This window comes from Rhea pennata, chromosome Z, assembly GCF_028389875.1.
Source record: "Rhea pennata isolate bPtePen1 chromosome Z, bPtePen1.pri, whole genome shotgun sequence".
Classification (NCBI taxonomy): Eukaryota; Metazoa; Chordata; class Aves; order Rheiformes; family Rheidae; genus Rhea; species Rhea pennata.
Window position 1 is genome coordinate 63,830,761 of NC_084702.1, and position 15,773 is coordinate 63,846,533.

Here is a 15,773-nt window from a genome sequence, read left to right on the forward strand (position 1 = left end):
AAAGTTGAACAGGATGGGACCCAGTACTGAGCCCTGGGGCTTAGTAACGTACACAGTGAGTTATGGGATTATCATTGTAGTACCTGTGCAATTTATATTGCATCTTTTCTTGATGATTTTAGAAAGTGCTATAAATGAGTTATTTCACTCCGTTTCTTTATTCTGTTTAAGGTAATATTGCATAATAATAACTTTGGGACATGCATTTGGACAATAATAACATTGGGACGTATGGGATTTCTACCTAGAAGAAATACTTATATTCTTAATTTTGGAGACAATAGCTTGATTACCAAGTCAGACTTCAGAGTCTTTTAATCAGTTGATTAAGTTGTAGGCCTGTTGCAACGTCTGGAGAGAAGAGGATGGTTCTATCCTATGCCACTAAAAGCTTAGCATATTAATAGCTCTTTGCCAGTATCAGCCATTCAACTGCAGGACACTGTCATACCAAAGAATAGGTTACTTACATCCAACAGGAAACAGTGGCAAAGCAAAAATGACATTAATTCTCTGTCAGAATATTTTGAGATAAATAAGATAAATAAAAATAATTCCCTAAAAAATAATAATAAAAGAAAGTCATTCATGCAATTTTCTTTCAATTTTTTAATTTCATTTTCTGTGACATTTGCTTGGCTAAACCGTTGTTGCTTTGGTTTTGTATCAGATTTAGTTTTCACCAAAGGCGTTTGTATTGCAACACAAAGAACTCCACAGAAATAAATTTGTATTTCAACTGAAACAGAAACTGCTAGATACAAATAGGTCTTTTCCACCTAGTTCAGTATTCCTACCGAGTTAATTTTAGCTAATATAAACAATGAATGAAGTTATTTACACTTGTGCCTTTTGACTCGGATGTTAACATGTCAAGATTAGATCAGGGAGGATCTAATTGATCCGTATGTTGTCTAAGCAAGGCTCTTTCATATGAGAAGCTGTATGATCATTTGAAAAGTTGTGTGATCTTTACTTTTTCTCTTCCTGCTTCTCAGTGAAACAATTAAGGATTTGCTAGCTTAATTGGTTTTGAAATTACCTCAGCGTGGCCCTCTTCTAAATTTGTCTGTATATTTATTATTCTTCTCCTTACCTTTCTTCCCACATTTGTTCTGACCTCGGAGCCTTACATTAGCAATTATCTTTCTTTGAGCTAATTTTTTTCAATAACAATCATCTTGGAGAGATTATCTTGTTCCATGAAGAAGGCAGAAACGGGTTGAAATTAGAGGGACTTCATCAAAGAGACTTGTTATCCCTGTTGTGTCTGTGTATTCTTCTTGTCAATTCAGGGACTATCGTAACAAAAAGCCTTCTTTTAATACTGCTGTTCTCACATATTTTCTGCCTTATATTCTTGAAGTGCAGTGGAAAAACAGACAGAAAACTAATATAGTAATTTAAGTTACAAATTTGTTTTGCCCTTTTCATGAACAACAGGCTAAGTATTATTATAGTGCTCATATTTCCTTCTTTGTCATGTGAGGTTTTTGAGACCTTTCCTTTTTTCTCATTCCCTGTTTTACTCATAAGAAGGTGTAGTAATATTACAATAGGGTAATAAATTCCCTGTACATATATCAGTGGCCACAGAAATTGTGACTAAATGGCAGATACAATAAGTATTTTGGGGAGATCTTTCATTAGTTTAGCATTTAGGTCACAAAGTGCATTCCCAGACTGTCATTCTATGATGAGTAAGTCTACAACACAAATGGTGTTTTAGCTTTTTCACCAGCTGTGTAACAGCATTGAATTAGTAATTTTCAGAACTTTTTCAGTGTTCTTAATCCACAGTAAGCCATAAAGATTAATTTTTAAACAGTACTTTTCCTGCACAAATCCTCTGCCCATCTTTCTGTATGGTTTCATTTTAGTGCCCATGAATCCATACTTCTATTATTGCTTGGCTCTTTTACTGGAATTCTCTGGAGGAAAGTGCTATCAGGGTTTTCCTTTCTGCAGAAGGGGGTGGTTGTTCTGAAAACAAAGAGCACAAGATGAAATAAAAGGGTACATTTATGAACAACATGGACATGATGGTCAAGGTTTTCTATTGAATCTTTGTGATTCAGAGAGGATCACTGACATTCGGAATGAGAACAAAGGCTCTCAGAGAAATTTAAGAAATTAGCAACATATTCTGAAAGCTTAAATTTCATCTCAAGCTTAACATTCCTTTCTAATTTTGATGAATCTTAGAAACGGAAAATAATATATCTATTCTCAAAGATTATCTGTTGTTAAGCTATGTAACAACCATGTAAGTAGCATATAAGAGATTCAAAGAGCTCAGAGAACTTTGTAGCCTCATGTATAGGTATTAGATGTACAACTGATTTATATTACCTCAGTAGAAATGTATATTCAAAAAGAAATGCATTTTTCAATTTCGACCGTATTTTAGTCTAAATTACTTTATAAGGTCTCCTCAAATATATTTAATACCCAGCTCTATTTCTCACACTAATATAGCCTCTTTCATATGTTCAGTGGGAATATTCATGGCCCTAGAGAAATTCAGAACATGCTAAAATACATTGCTGTATTGAGGCCTAAATTTCCAATAAACTGAAATGTAATAAAAAACTGAGATCCTCAAGTAAAGAGGAAAGACCAGCCAGAAAGTATAGCTTCCAAAAAATGATACAAAAAAAGAAGCTGTTTAAAAAAATACATAAGTTTGTCACAGTTTTCTGATTGGATAAACCAAATGTGAAATGATGTGAAATATCCTCATTATTCACAAACTTGGAGGTTTGCACTACAGAAAGACAACTGGAATCAGAGAAACTATAGTAAATTTAGAAAAGGAATTCTCTCTTTTCCTATTTTTCTGTCTTTAAGAACACAGACTACAGTGTTGAAGCCTGCTTATATGTGTTTCTAACCTTCAGTTTCCAGGGCTATTTCTTGAAAAATGTTCTAATAATGCCCAGGTTATAAAGTCCATCCACAACAGCCACAATTCCTATGGCTAAATAATAAGCAATGTTTGATTTGTCAGCAAGGAAAATGATTTATTCAGAAAAAAAACAGAATTTTGAACATTAAGAATCAACTTTGTTTAACTGAAACTGACTTGATAATAAATAAATGGGAATTTCAGGAATTCTTTTGTAAATTATTTTGAACTTTTCCTTGAATAATTATCTTTATGACACTTTCCATCCTTCTCTTTTAAAGGTCTCTCTAAGAGGCAAAATCCATTTTTTCCCTATCTTTGTTATGGTTTCACTGTTACTTTATCAGGTAAAACGTTTTCCCTCACAGTTCAGATTTCTATATTCAGATTTCCCTCTTCTTGAATCCTGACAAGGTTTTGCAGTGATGGCCTTTCAACAAGAAGACTTTGAACAAGCAAGTGAATGCAGGTTGTTGTACTGGTAAATCACATTTCAGAAATAGTGGAAAAGCTGCTGTGATTTTTTGCCAAGAATATTTAAGAACTGAAAGGGATCTTCTGGTTCATCTGGCCCAGTCTCCTCCTATTTCAGGCAATCATATCATATAATCATTTTAATAAGTTGATGAAGTTCCTTCTTAAGATGAACAGGGCTATTTTTTATTCCATTGCTCCTGCTGGAAAGCTGTTCAAAAACTTCATCGTTTCTTCTGTCCTGTCTTGTGACTGTGTATGATTTGTAGGATGTCCATATCACACGGTTGCCTTGTGTCATTGTAAGTAGCTCCTCAGTTTAAAGTCTCATTATTTATTCTGTTGTAATATACCAATGATCAATGTCATTCAGTTCTTTCTGGCTGATACCTGTATCTTCATCTGTACTGATCATATATCTGAACTTGTGTCTTTAACAGGTATTTGTCCCAAGGTAATAAACAAATATATAAAATACAATATTTGAGGAGCACTCTGGTGTGATACTCCCTTTCTCAAGACTACATGTGGTCATTTTTTCCTTCTTTTTGGCCATTTTTTTTACCTGCCTTACCATTATTTCAGTAATCTCCCCCTTCTTCTGGCATGACTTAAAAATTTCCTGTATGGTGTCATAACACATTTTTTGCTGATGTCCACATGGATTATCTCTGCTGCATTTCTGAATAGTCTTAAAATACTCATAGTCTGAAAATAGATTAACTTATCAGGGAAAGATGGCAATCTGACACACAGTGTCCCCATGACAAAACTTATCTCTAGCATTTTGCCATCTCTTATTGCCTCCTTCCTTTCATTTATTCTTGTCTTTAAAATCTGTTTATGAAGTTATTTTTTAAAAAGTTATCTGTTATGAAGTTTTGCATGTTGTTAGGGTCATTCTAACAAACCTGTAGTTAGTTTCCTGTATCACTTTCTTTTCCCTTCTCAAAAATAGATGCAATATTTGCTGGTTCAAGGATGTCTTTATGGATAATGATCTTATCATTGTTTTACCATAGACCAGCCTCATGGAACCTGAAACCTGAAACTTCTGCCAGGTCTTTAAGAAACAAGAATTGCAAGCTACAGATTTCCCAGAATGTGCTTCACTTTTGCCATCTGATACATCAGCCAACTGAAATATGTAAGACAAAAGCTTAACCTTGCTTACTAAAAGAAAAAAAAAAAGGTGCTGGGATGTCTGCAACTGTAAGTATCAGTGGAAGTTACTTTTGTGCAAAAGAAAGTTCCAAACTCAGAGTTCTTAAGGAATGTTTTCGCTAAGAAGTTAATTCTAGCCTAGCTATGATTTTGTTCTTGTTTTTGTATTATTCATTCCCTTTTTGACAAGTCAACAAGCAGTGGGTTTTTTCTGAGATAGGTCATCCTCCTTTATTACAATAAAAGTAGCTGGAGAGGAATCAGCAGAAAAAAAACATAAAAAAATTCTTTATATTTCCATATTAATCTATATAAATATGTAGGAGGACAGTTGTATTTCTTTGTAGTATGTTAAGCTCCTGATATCCCTATGGCCAGGTTTTTAACAATAGGTTTCCAGAATTAGAATAGAATTACAATACAGGCTCTCCAAAAATGTCGCGAAGATCTCTTGCAGAAGTGTCTCATAATGGCTGAAAATGCACTTTATTTTCAGCAAAGAGCATGAATGTTAATTTTAACATATTTTTATATAACAGGGCTTCTTCGTATAATGAAAAACCCTGTAGCCTTAGTGACTTATTTTCCAGCAGCTAAAGTCCCACAACTTTATGGATTTTGATTGCAAAATAGTGCAGAAAAGATCCCTGTTAATTTGTAGGATGAATATAGTCATTTTTTGAGGCCTCTCTCTTTTTTATCTTACTTTTTATAGAGAGCAGAAGTTAATATTTTTGAAAAATATAGGTAGCATTTTATTTTACTTTAAGAATGTAATCTCTGGAGATGGATTTGACTTCCTTAGTAGAGGACTTCTTGACTATATCTTTTCAGGGTATGCAAACAGTCTACATCTCTTGATGGAAGGAGAAATGTAGTCAGAAAATCAACTGCTCCGCAAATCCCCTTGTCAATGAAAGAATAAACATTTTTTTTTCATTTTCCATGCATGGACCAAATAAGTGAGATCAAGGCTTTATTTTCAGATGCTATCAAGAGAATTTTATGACAGATGTCTTTAGTTGCAATTAGGTCTATTGGAGTAATTAATGAATATTAACGAATCACACTACTAAAATTAGCCTTAGAAATGCAATAGTCAGCATTTTGTAGGACTTTTCTCTTGCCTTTCTCATTGCCTTATCTTTATGTCATTAGAGTCTAAATTTCACTTTTATCAAGACTGGTTGCCCATCTCCATTGCAGTGAAAATCCAAGCTAAAATCGTCAAAGTGTTGATAGCCATTTAATGCCTTCCAACAGTTCTAGCCAAACAGAAAGTTCTTCTAATTAAAAAAGCAGAGAACAGTTCATTTTACTGCAGGAAAAAAAACCCCAAACAATGGGAGATCTTCCCGAGAACACCACACCGCACACATAAAGGCAGTACAACTCTAGTTGAGGGAGAACTAATATTGCACTATGTTTACTTGGTGAAGGCTAACCCGGATGCTCAAAATCAGGTGCATATTAGTCCAGCTAGCACTGCAGGGAAAATTCAGAAGCCATGTTTTCACTGCTTCTCCTTTTGTTTGCTTCTTTTCCCACTGGATCAACTAGTACCTGCTCTTTATAAAATCCTAGTGGAAACATGACAATACTGTGCCTGCTATGAAGTATGTAGCAGTATTGGGAACCCATGAGGTTGTCCAAATGCTCTTCATTCCTTCTCATTCCTTACTTGCCCTCCTGGCTATGTTTGTGCATACATCAGCTCTTCAGTTTAAGCTGTAGGAAATTATTCTAAATAATTATTTACTAATAGTATCTCCACTCTTTAAGTAACAGGTTGCATCCACATGCCATTGGGACTATGCAGGTCACTACTCAGAATATCATGACAGAATTGCCTAATAAGAGAAGCATAAGACAAGACGATTTGCATAGCTCACTTGAACTTCACAGTTTGCATTTCTGAATAGGAGAAAATGCCAAGATTCCATAAGGCAACTACTTATTTCAATTCTGGCATTTCTCCTATGCAGATTGTGAAGTTCACTTGAGCTATTCAAATTGATTAAATTTTTCCCAAGTATATTAATAACAAGCACCTTCTCTGTTATTAATATATTACATATGCACTATTTACATATTATTATATTAATTGAGTTAATTGAGTAACTGAGAATTACCTATTGTCTTTCTTTCCTGATTCCCCATGAAAAATCTCTATAGTTCTGTTTTGAAGGAGTAGGGAACACAGCAGGCTGATACATGTGTGCATTTGCTAGACAATTAAGATGAGTATCACGCACAACTCATTTGTAGCTTTGTCTTATGTCATTCCATCACTCGTAAGTTATACAAGCAATTTCTAGACCATATAACAACTACATTTCATACATACAGCACATAAATCTGATTTGAAGGCTAGGTCTATATTAGTGAATAAAATAGACTACGGATTGTTCTTTGGTCCTAAGTCTAACTGTCATGGCAAGGCTTGTGTCCATATGGCTTGTTTGTTTGGCCTTCAGACCATATTAACTATATTCATACTGCTTACTGGGAACGGTCTTGGCCTGTGTGAATTCCTGAAATATGACTGTTCTTCTTCTGTGGATTCGATAAATCCAAATATTATGTATTTTTTTCTTTATTAACATCATTGGAACAAAGAGTGGAACATAGGCTCCGGGCTTGATACATGTTGTTGACTATTTTACAAGATTATAGTAAAAGCTTATTTGATATATGCTTATATGATTTGCTACTGTAGTGAAAAACATAGCTATTAAAACTTTATAAGCAGCTGTGGCTACTAGCTCTTGTGAAAAAGCAAACCCCAAATGTCAAATTGGTTTCTGTGGTTCCTGCAGAAAACAGTGTATTCAAGTCTGGTCTATACTTAATAAGTTTTACTGCCATGATTGCTAGCAGTGCAATTTTTTTCATCATCATAACTGTGCCTAACAGCCCTAATGCAGATGTAGGTATGCTGGCGCTCTTGTTGAAGAAACTGATCTTGCTTCACTGACCAGAAGCAAGACACACCTTTAAAAACATACAAATCTAGAAATGTTATTTCTAGATAGGGGAAAGGATTACCCTATATGGGACTAATAAGAAGAGACGTTCTTAAGCACAGGCAAGGCTTCTGTTTCACAGACCCAGAACAGTTCTGAACAAATAAACTGCTCTCCCTCTGGCAGTCAGCTCTGCTGACTCGTAAGACTTTATCATGTTTTTCAATATTTGTTTTTGTTTTGTTTCTTAAAATCCTCAAGTTCTTGCATAACATGAATGCATGAAAGTCAGTGCTTCATATTAAAACATCTTTCTAGCTTTGAAACGACCTTTCCAGCCATCTTTCTTCTTGTGATGAAAAGCTTGAAAATGCTCTTACAATCCCTACTTTTAATGTAGAAAATAGAATGATTTGAAATTTGCAGTATTTTATAATATTGTAAGTTTTAAATCAATTTCCTTCTTTCTTGGACCTCCCTTTTTTTATGCTGTAGTTTTGACAATAGTGAATTCTGTAAATTTTAAATATTCCTGAGTTCGTTTGAAAGGTGTTGGATGTCATGTATTGAAATGTTCAGGCAAAAGTGTGTAATAAGATTCACTTTTTAATGGGATTGCATACATTAAAAAGGTATATTTTTGAGGATCAAGTATCTCTGTTCAAAATTGTGGCTGTTTTGATTTTGGAAACACATTGTAGTGGGTAAACTTATATTTTTTAGATGTTCTTTATAAACAAAAACTTTGAAGTTCAGTTCTGAGCAGAGTACTGGTTATTACCATTCTGAAACATTAGTTTGGAACAAATTTCACAAGCTCAAGATATCCCACAATTTTATTAAAATAAACAGTGCCCATGAGCCTCCTCAGATGTAGTATCAAGAAGGAGCTATCTGCCTGTATGTGACTGTACACATCTGTTAATTCAGAGATCTAAATGTGAAATCCAGCACTCAGGGAGACCAGGTGGATATGTGATACTCTCTGAGGAATTTGGGCTTCATAAACCATTGTATGGATTATTCACAGCCATGCATTTTTCCCTGCTTGTGACAGAAAAAATATGGATGAAATATTTGCATCAATAATTAATCCTGGTATAAATCAATGCAAGTTACTAATAAATGAGAAACAGAAACATGTCACTGCCAAAAATTGCCTGTTAATACCTCTTCATTGATAAAAATGACATGTTACATATCACAAATGTTTTATTATTAGCTACAGAATATTTCACAAGGTGAAAGTCAGGATTATTTTGCAGGTCTTCTGCGAATGCTATATTCATGACACAATATAATTTGAGATTGCCATAAATGTGTATACAGCCTGGGAAATAAGGAGATATAACTCTTTATGTTTACTTTTAATGAGTATATTCAGAAGTGCTTACATAATTTAGGACAATAAGGGCTCGATTCACTTGTCTACAGATAGGAACATTGTGGTATTTAAAATGCGGTAGGGTATCCCAGACCTCCTCTGGGACTGTCAGATATGACACAGAACCTATGGAAGAAGTGTGTCCTTTGAGAACAGCAACTGGACATCAACCAGGATATTCTAGGGTGCCTGAAGTGGCATTCGGTGAGTGTGTGCTGGCAACTGAACCATAAGGCTTCAGAGACCAGGCTGAAGTCAAGCTTAGGAGCTATTTGTGAAGTAGGTATCTGTGCCACTTCTTCCAAAGAACCATGTAAGACTTACTCTTTTCTTCAGAGGGGATGTCCCTGTGTATTCAGTAGCCTCCCCCAACATGTTAACCCTTCTTTTGCCTTACCCAAAGAATATAGGTCATGCAGGTGGTGAGCGACAACCTCTACTTCCCCTGATAACGCTGTAGAGTTGTGCATGGTCACATCTCTCCATGACAGCTTGGTGCTAAGATTACCCTCCTGGAAAATGGTAGAGGTAGGTGTGATTTCTTCAGGCCAAGGATGGTAAGAGAAGTGCTCTAATCAGTAGACTACAATTACCAAAGGACATTTTAAAGAAAATGGTGGATCTGCCTTCACTGCCTGATGGGCCTGATGTTTTCAAGCTGTAGTATATGCAACTCTGAATTTGATTCTCAAATGTCTCTTCGTAATCTGAGGCCTTTACTTGAATCTCGCAGTAAATCAATAAAAAATGAGACCTAAATCTCTGAAAATATAAGCACTTTAAAAATTTGTATTGCTCAGCAGTAATTAAACTCGCCATCCATGTAGGGGTCTTAACTAGTAGCACAACACCAGTGCTTCCCAAAGTTTTCCTGTAGCAACCCTACTTCCAGGGTCACAACCCCACTTTCATTTTCACTTCCAGGCTTGTGGGCCCCAAGTGGGGTCATGACCCTAACTTGGGAACTGCTCTATAACACATTGAAAAAATTAACATACCAGCCAGTAAATACATCAGCAAAACAAATCCGTCCACTCTACCCAAGACCCTGTGCAGGCTGCCATCCCTCGAGACCTTACCTATTGAACATGGGTCAGACTTTCAAAAGCATGTATCTACTTGTGAACTCTCACATGCTTTGGATGTGTGTTACCACTGTCTTGTCATCTTCCTTTGTGCTGTTTAGCAAAGTAATGTGTTGACAAATATGTGCTAACACTTCTGAAAATATGACCCTCTTTTTCTTGCTCATTCATATGTTGGAGGTGCTGCTTAGATTTATTATTTTCACATAATAGAGTTCACAGTTATTGTGTGTCAGAAGCTAGATCTGGAGAGTCTGCTGTTCCCACAGCTGGAGCAGCACACACGCATCTGCTAAAACTGCAGTGTAAATTGTGTTGTCCTTAGCAATTAATCACTTACAGTGTATGCTATCAACTGTCTTCCTCCTTAACTCCTACTAGTCTTTACCCTCTTCTCCTTTCTTCTTTTCTTATTTTCTTCTTTTCTCGTTTTCTTCATGTCTCCTACTTCATTTTTTAACCCTTTTTACAGGAGTGCTCAGTTTGTACACAGAGATAATGCTACAAAAATCCTATTTGTCATACTGAACTTTTTAGCATTAGGTCTCAAAGAGCTTTATACAGCTTATGAAGTCCTAATACCTTCATTTTACAAGGAGGAGATTAGGACACTGATCTGGCAAAGTCTCTTGCTCACAATCACCAGAAAGTCAATGGCAGAGAAGAATGAAACTCAAGTTTCTTGTATACCATGGTGGACTCCATGGAACATGGTTAGTTAATACAAGATATACCAGTAGATGGCACTTCAGAGTTCATAGCATTGCTTGTGCATCTGAGGAGCTGATAAAAATGTGTTTTTTTCCTGTATATTCTTTACATACAACTTTTAGTATAATTTTATTTCTCTTTGGTCTTTTGCTCTTTTCCTGGGGATCTCTACTCTTCCCTTCTCTCTCTTCTCTCTCTCTCTCTTTTTTCTTTTTTTCATATTCCATGCTATGATACTTCTGTATTGCTTCTTAATTTCTCATTTTTGCAAAAGGGGAAAAAGAAATCTTATAACATGGAAATCCTTAACTTATTATTTTTTTTTCAGAAGAGAGTTATCTAGATTCAGAATGATTCATTACTGAGGAGAACTCAGAGGAGCCCACGGAGCAAGATTTGGTCTCAAGGGTTTCCCAGGTCCTATGAATGTATCTGATCGTGTGGCTCCAAAAGTGCACTGCAGTGAACCATCTGCAGTTTACAGACAGAATGGTAATAATACTAGGAACAGTCCGTGCCGCTATGCCTCAACACATATTTTTTGCAGTATGAGGTAAACAATGCTTTTGTGTTTTGCATAGTATTTGTGACTATATCCAAAGACATTGTCCATCCTCAAGTCTAGATGTCGTGCTACCTTTGCTTTACACAGATTCCAGCTAAACACTTCAGATTCTGGCCTCTACTTTCTTCCAGATAGGAAATGAGAGTTTTGATCAGGCTTCTGCTTTGCGCCCTGGTTGGATTCCGCCTCGTCAGCACATGTGGTGCTGCTTGCTAGGTTGCTGACAGTGGAAAGTGCCTTTCAATTAAGGCTGAAGTTCCATCTGAGCCCATAAGTGGAGAATGCCTGAGAGATTAATAAACGAATTGTCACAGCTTCCAGGCGTGCTGGGTTGGGAAGTACAACTCTCAAGTTTGTGGGCTGTGTAAATTTGGAGCTCCGTGTCTGTATCTTTGTAGAGAGAGACTCAATCCCCTTTTCCTTTCTCAGAAAATGAATGAATTAATTTCTCCAAAGTTTGAGTCCAAATGTGGAAGTACTCAATATTTTTAAATCTTTGTGCCAAGCATTTTAGGTTTTTTGCAGTTCTGGTTAAAACAAGAATTGGAAGAATTGGAATTGTCCTGACTAAACCATCTGTATGTGGGAAAAGTTTATGGGAAACATCCCTGCAGGGCTCTTTTTAGTTGCTTTAGTAGGCTTTATCCATTATTTTTCCAAGTGTCTTTTCTTGGGGGCTTTTTTGCTCTCCTTGCTGTCTTGACTAATCTAGCTTGTAGTTGCTATTGTCTCATTGGCAGTTACTGCCATTTCTAAAAAAAAATTATGGAATTGAACAATACAATAGTTTTAAACTGCATTTTAACTACTTCACTCTTTCATCTTATTTACTCATTTTGATTTAAAGATACAGACAGTAACTTTTACTTGCAATTTATTCGCTATGCATTCTATTCTGTACAGCATGAATATTTTGGTGAATAGATGCTGCATTCCTTGCACACTAAAAAGTTTCACTAAAATCAATGGGAAATAGATTTTATGAGAAATTTTAAGGATCAAGTAAGGGAAAGACATATTAAAGAAGGAAGACTATTCCTGCTGACAGTTGTGTCCAGCAGCTGTGGTGACATGATTGTTTCATGAACATTTGTTTCTTCTGGGATTTGTTTCTTATTAGCTGGTCATTCTTTTCTGATTTTGGAGTCTACAAGACTCAAAAGTGTGGGAACATACCTCTTCATAGGATCAGAGCATAATTCAGGTTGGAAGGGACATCAGAAGGTGACTTGTCCTCACGGAGAAAAAGGCTCATTCTCTCTGAACAGGCCTTGTTTCAACCTAGGCCTGTTGTCCCTTATCCTAATGCCAGGCTCTGCACAGCAGTGTATCTTTCCTCTTCTCAATGACCTCCTCATAGATATGGGAAAGCTGCTCTAAGGTCCCCCAACATCTTCCCTTCTCCAGGCTGAAGGAGCCCGGTCCCTGAGCCTCTCCTCAGGGAGAGGCAGGTGCTCCAGCCCTGAGCATCCCAGTGTCCTTGCGCTTGACTCGCTTATCATCAGCACTACCTTCGTCAGTTTAGACTTGCCTACATACATATCTGGCTTATCTATATATCTTGTCCTGTGACCTCTTTTAGCAATGCTTCTAATTCAGAAATCAGATAGTAGCCTATTTTAGCATCTTCTAAGCAGTTTAATTAAAGGTTTCTACATCAGCCACCCATCAACATCATCCTTGTAGTTCCAGGTACCTCTTAAAATATGAAGTGACTGAAACTTGAAATAAAGGTATATAACAAGGAACTCAACAGAAGGTTCATAGGGAGCTGTTTTCTGAATAACAGCATTCCATATTGCTAATAGATCTCAATGAGAAATATATTAAAACTATTCTTATTGGTGAAATAACTGCATTATTTATAAAGGAATTATTCAAGGCAGAGAGTATATCTTACCATATATTTTTATATACAATCATTCTGCACAGAGTAATAATGATTTTTTTAAACGCCACCTTGCTGAACATTTAATATGCCATAAAAAGTATTTCCAAAATTCATTAAAGCAATTGTCAAAAATCTTTAAAACCAGAGGACTAACATTTGGTTCTTGAATGTAACTGTAGACAGCTCCATACAGTGCTTTCATTTCAGGGAGTTCTGAATATCTGTAAATCTGCCTGGAAGCTCTGGGAGTCTCAGGTGCTATTATTGGGTTGCACAGGTAGGAATTCAGGGGCCTTTACACACTCAAATTTACGCTGGACCACCTTGTTAAACTAATTATCCTGTAACAGCATCTAGCTGTTATCAAACTCCAAAGTTCCTTCTCAGTTTTCCAACACATTAGTGCTTTTCAATCCCATGGCAAAGTTGAACAAATCCATTGAAAGATCAAAACAATGTACCTATAAATTACAAGAAAACTAGACATCCAGTGCAGTTTTAACTCCTAATCAGTTGCTAAGCTGAATATTATGAGTCCTGTCTTGTTTTCAGGTTGGATTTCTACACAATGTGATAGTTTTTTTGGCCACATTATTTAGGAATAATGAATTACACAGATCTGCCGAAATGAATGTTGGAAGAACCTAACCACTGTCTATTATGTATTTTTGTCTATCAAAAAAAGAAGATATTTCAAACTTAATTTGTGGGAACTATTTTTCCTCTACCTCTAGCTGCAAAATGCATACTGCCATAATGGATTGGGCAGGCCTTGGAATTACAGAAATATCAAACAAAAAATGTAATTGCTTTATCTTCAGGGAATTATGAATTTAAAATCTAATACATTTTGAACCTTTTGGTCTATGTGCAAATGTTATGCTTTACCAGAAAGCAAAGAATCTCAGTTCTTCAAAGGGATAAGATACAGATGTTCCTAGTACTGATGATTCATTGTATAGTAAAATGTCACTGTCTGGAATACAGCACTGCATACTGAAATTTAATTTCACCTGATTCCCATTTGGAGGGAAAGAAGGAAACATTTTTGTCATAAAAAAAAGAAATGGCAGCTGTTTGAAATTTGCTGAGGGGCTTGGAATGTAGTTTTAGTTAGTATTAGCAGGCAGAAAGCAAGCAAAGAGGTAAAAGGTGCAAAAGAGAGCCATTATATTGTTCTTGAATCTGTCTTATGAACATTGCTATCAGGAATGCATCCTAGAGTGATCCAAATTACGTATACTTGCTTGCAGGTATTGCACAGACTAATACTTTCGGGTACCAGGGCTGTAGAGGCAATATTCCTATCGTTCAAATATCTAAAACTGGGGATCTTGGAATTAAACTGTTTTTATTTAAGTTCCAGAATACAGGTTTCTGTTTTCAAAAGTACTCATTTCACTCCATGTTACTGTCCCTGATTCTTCAGTGCCTGCATCTGTGAGTGTAATTCATGGGCCTAGGATTTGGTACCCTGGTACATGCCACAGTGAACTAAAAGCGCCAGAAATGTAATTTACAGCAGTGGGTTTGCTGAGTAAGGGGAATACATATGCCAGCCAAAGGAAAACACTGGAGAGAGAGAAACTTCTGAAATCTTATTTCTTTTCTGGATTTCAGTGCTTGTGCAAGATGGTTTCAGAGCTGAAAACCACCTTCCTGCTCTTAGGCCTCCAGATATCTCTGTTTCTTCATTTAAACAACATCCAGCAGATCTGTATTGTAGGATAGGCTGTTAGTTAGACAGGAAGCAGAAAAAAAATAGGACAGAAAATGCCATCCTTAGACAGAGGGAAATAACTTCCACATTTCCACTTCCCAGGAAGTTCCCCAGGTGCAAACTTAGAAGAAAGGGAAGAAAAAAGCACAATGTCTTCTGTTTTAAGTATGACTCAGTGTAGAGAGGGATGTGAGATTTATAATCTTGATTTAAACAGAGGGTTAGGCGTGATTTCATAGCTCAGGGATGGAGGCACTTAAATGCTAGGGCAAGGAGAAGGAGAGGCAACCTGGATGCTGGCCCCTGCTTCAAGCACTATTTATGTATGTTACTCAATTACAAATGCAAAATGTGTAGGCAGCCTCTGGGGCAAGAACCCAAGACTGCCTCTTCAAAAGGAGCATCTATTAGGGTTGCAAATTATCCTCTCTCAATTAAGCTTGCTTCCTCTCCAAAACAGAAGTATGGCTGCAGGAGGCATGATAGAGCGTTCTCCAGCCTGAGTGGTGGACCTAAATTTCGTGAACAAGTACTCTAGCTACAAGTATGCTGTTATGTAAGATACTGGCAGTCGTGCTACCACCACTTATGGACATGCTTCTGGAAGAAAGTCTCCGGGCTATTGCACTTCACGCTGAGCTTGGTGTATGTTAGGTGTGCCCAGAGGATGCCTGCCTCGTCAGGCTCTCTGGAGATGCCCCACCTGTTCTTCACAGGCAGGCTTTGGGGCAAGGTAGTTTTCAAGGCTTTGAACTGTGTAGAAATAGCAGTAGTGATGGAATAACACAGTCACAGAACTTTTAGATAATTTTATCAACAAAAACCTGACGTAGATTTTTGTGGCTTTTTCACAAACAGGTACACACCTAAATATCACCTACTGGCATTTTTGTTACTTTTTTTAA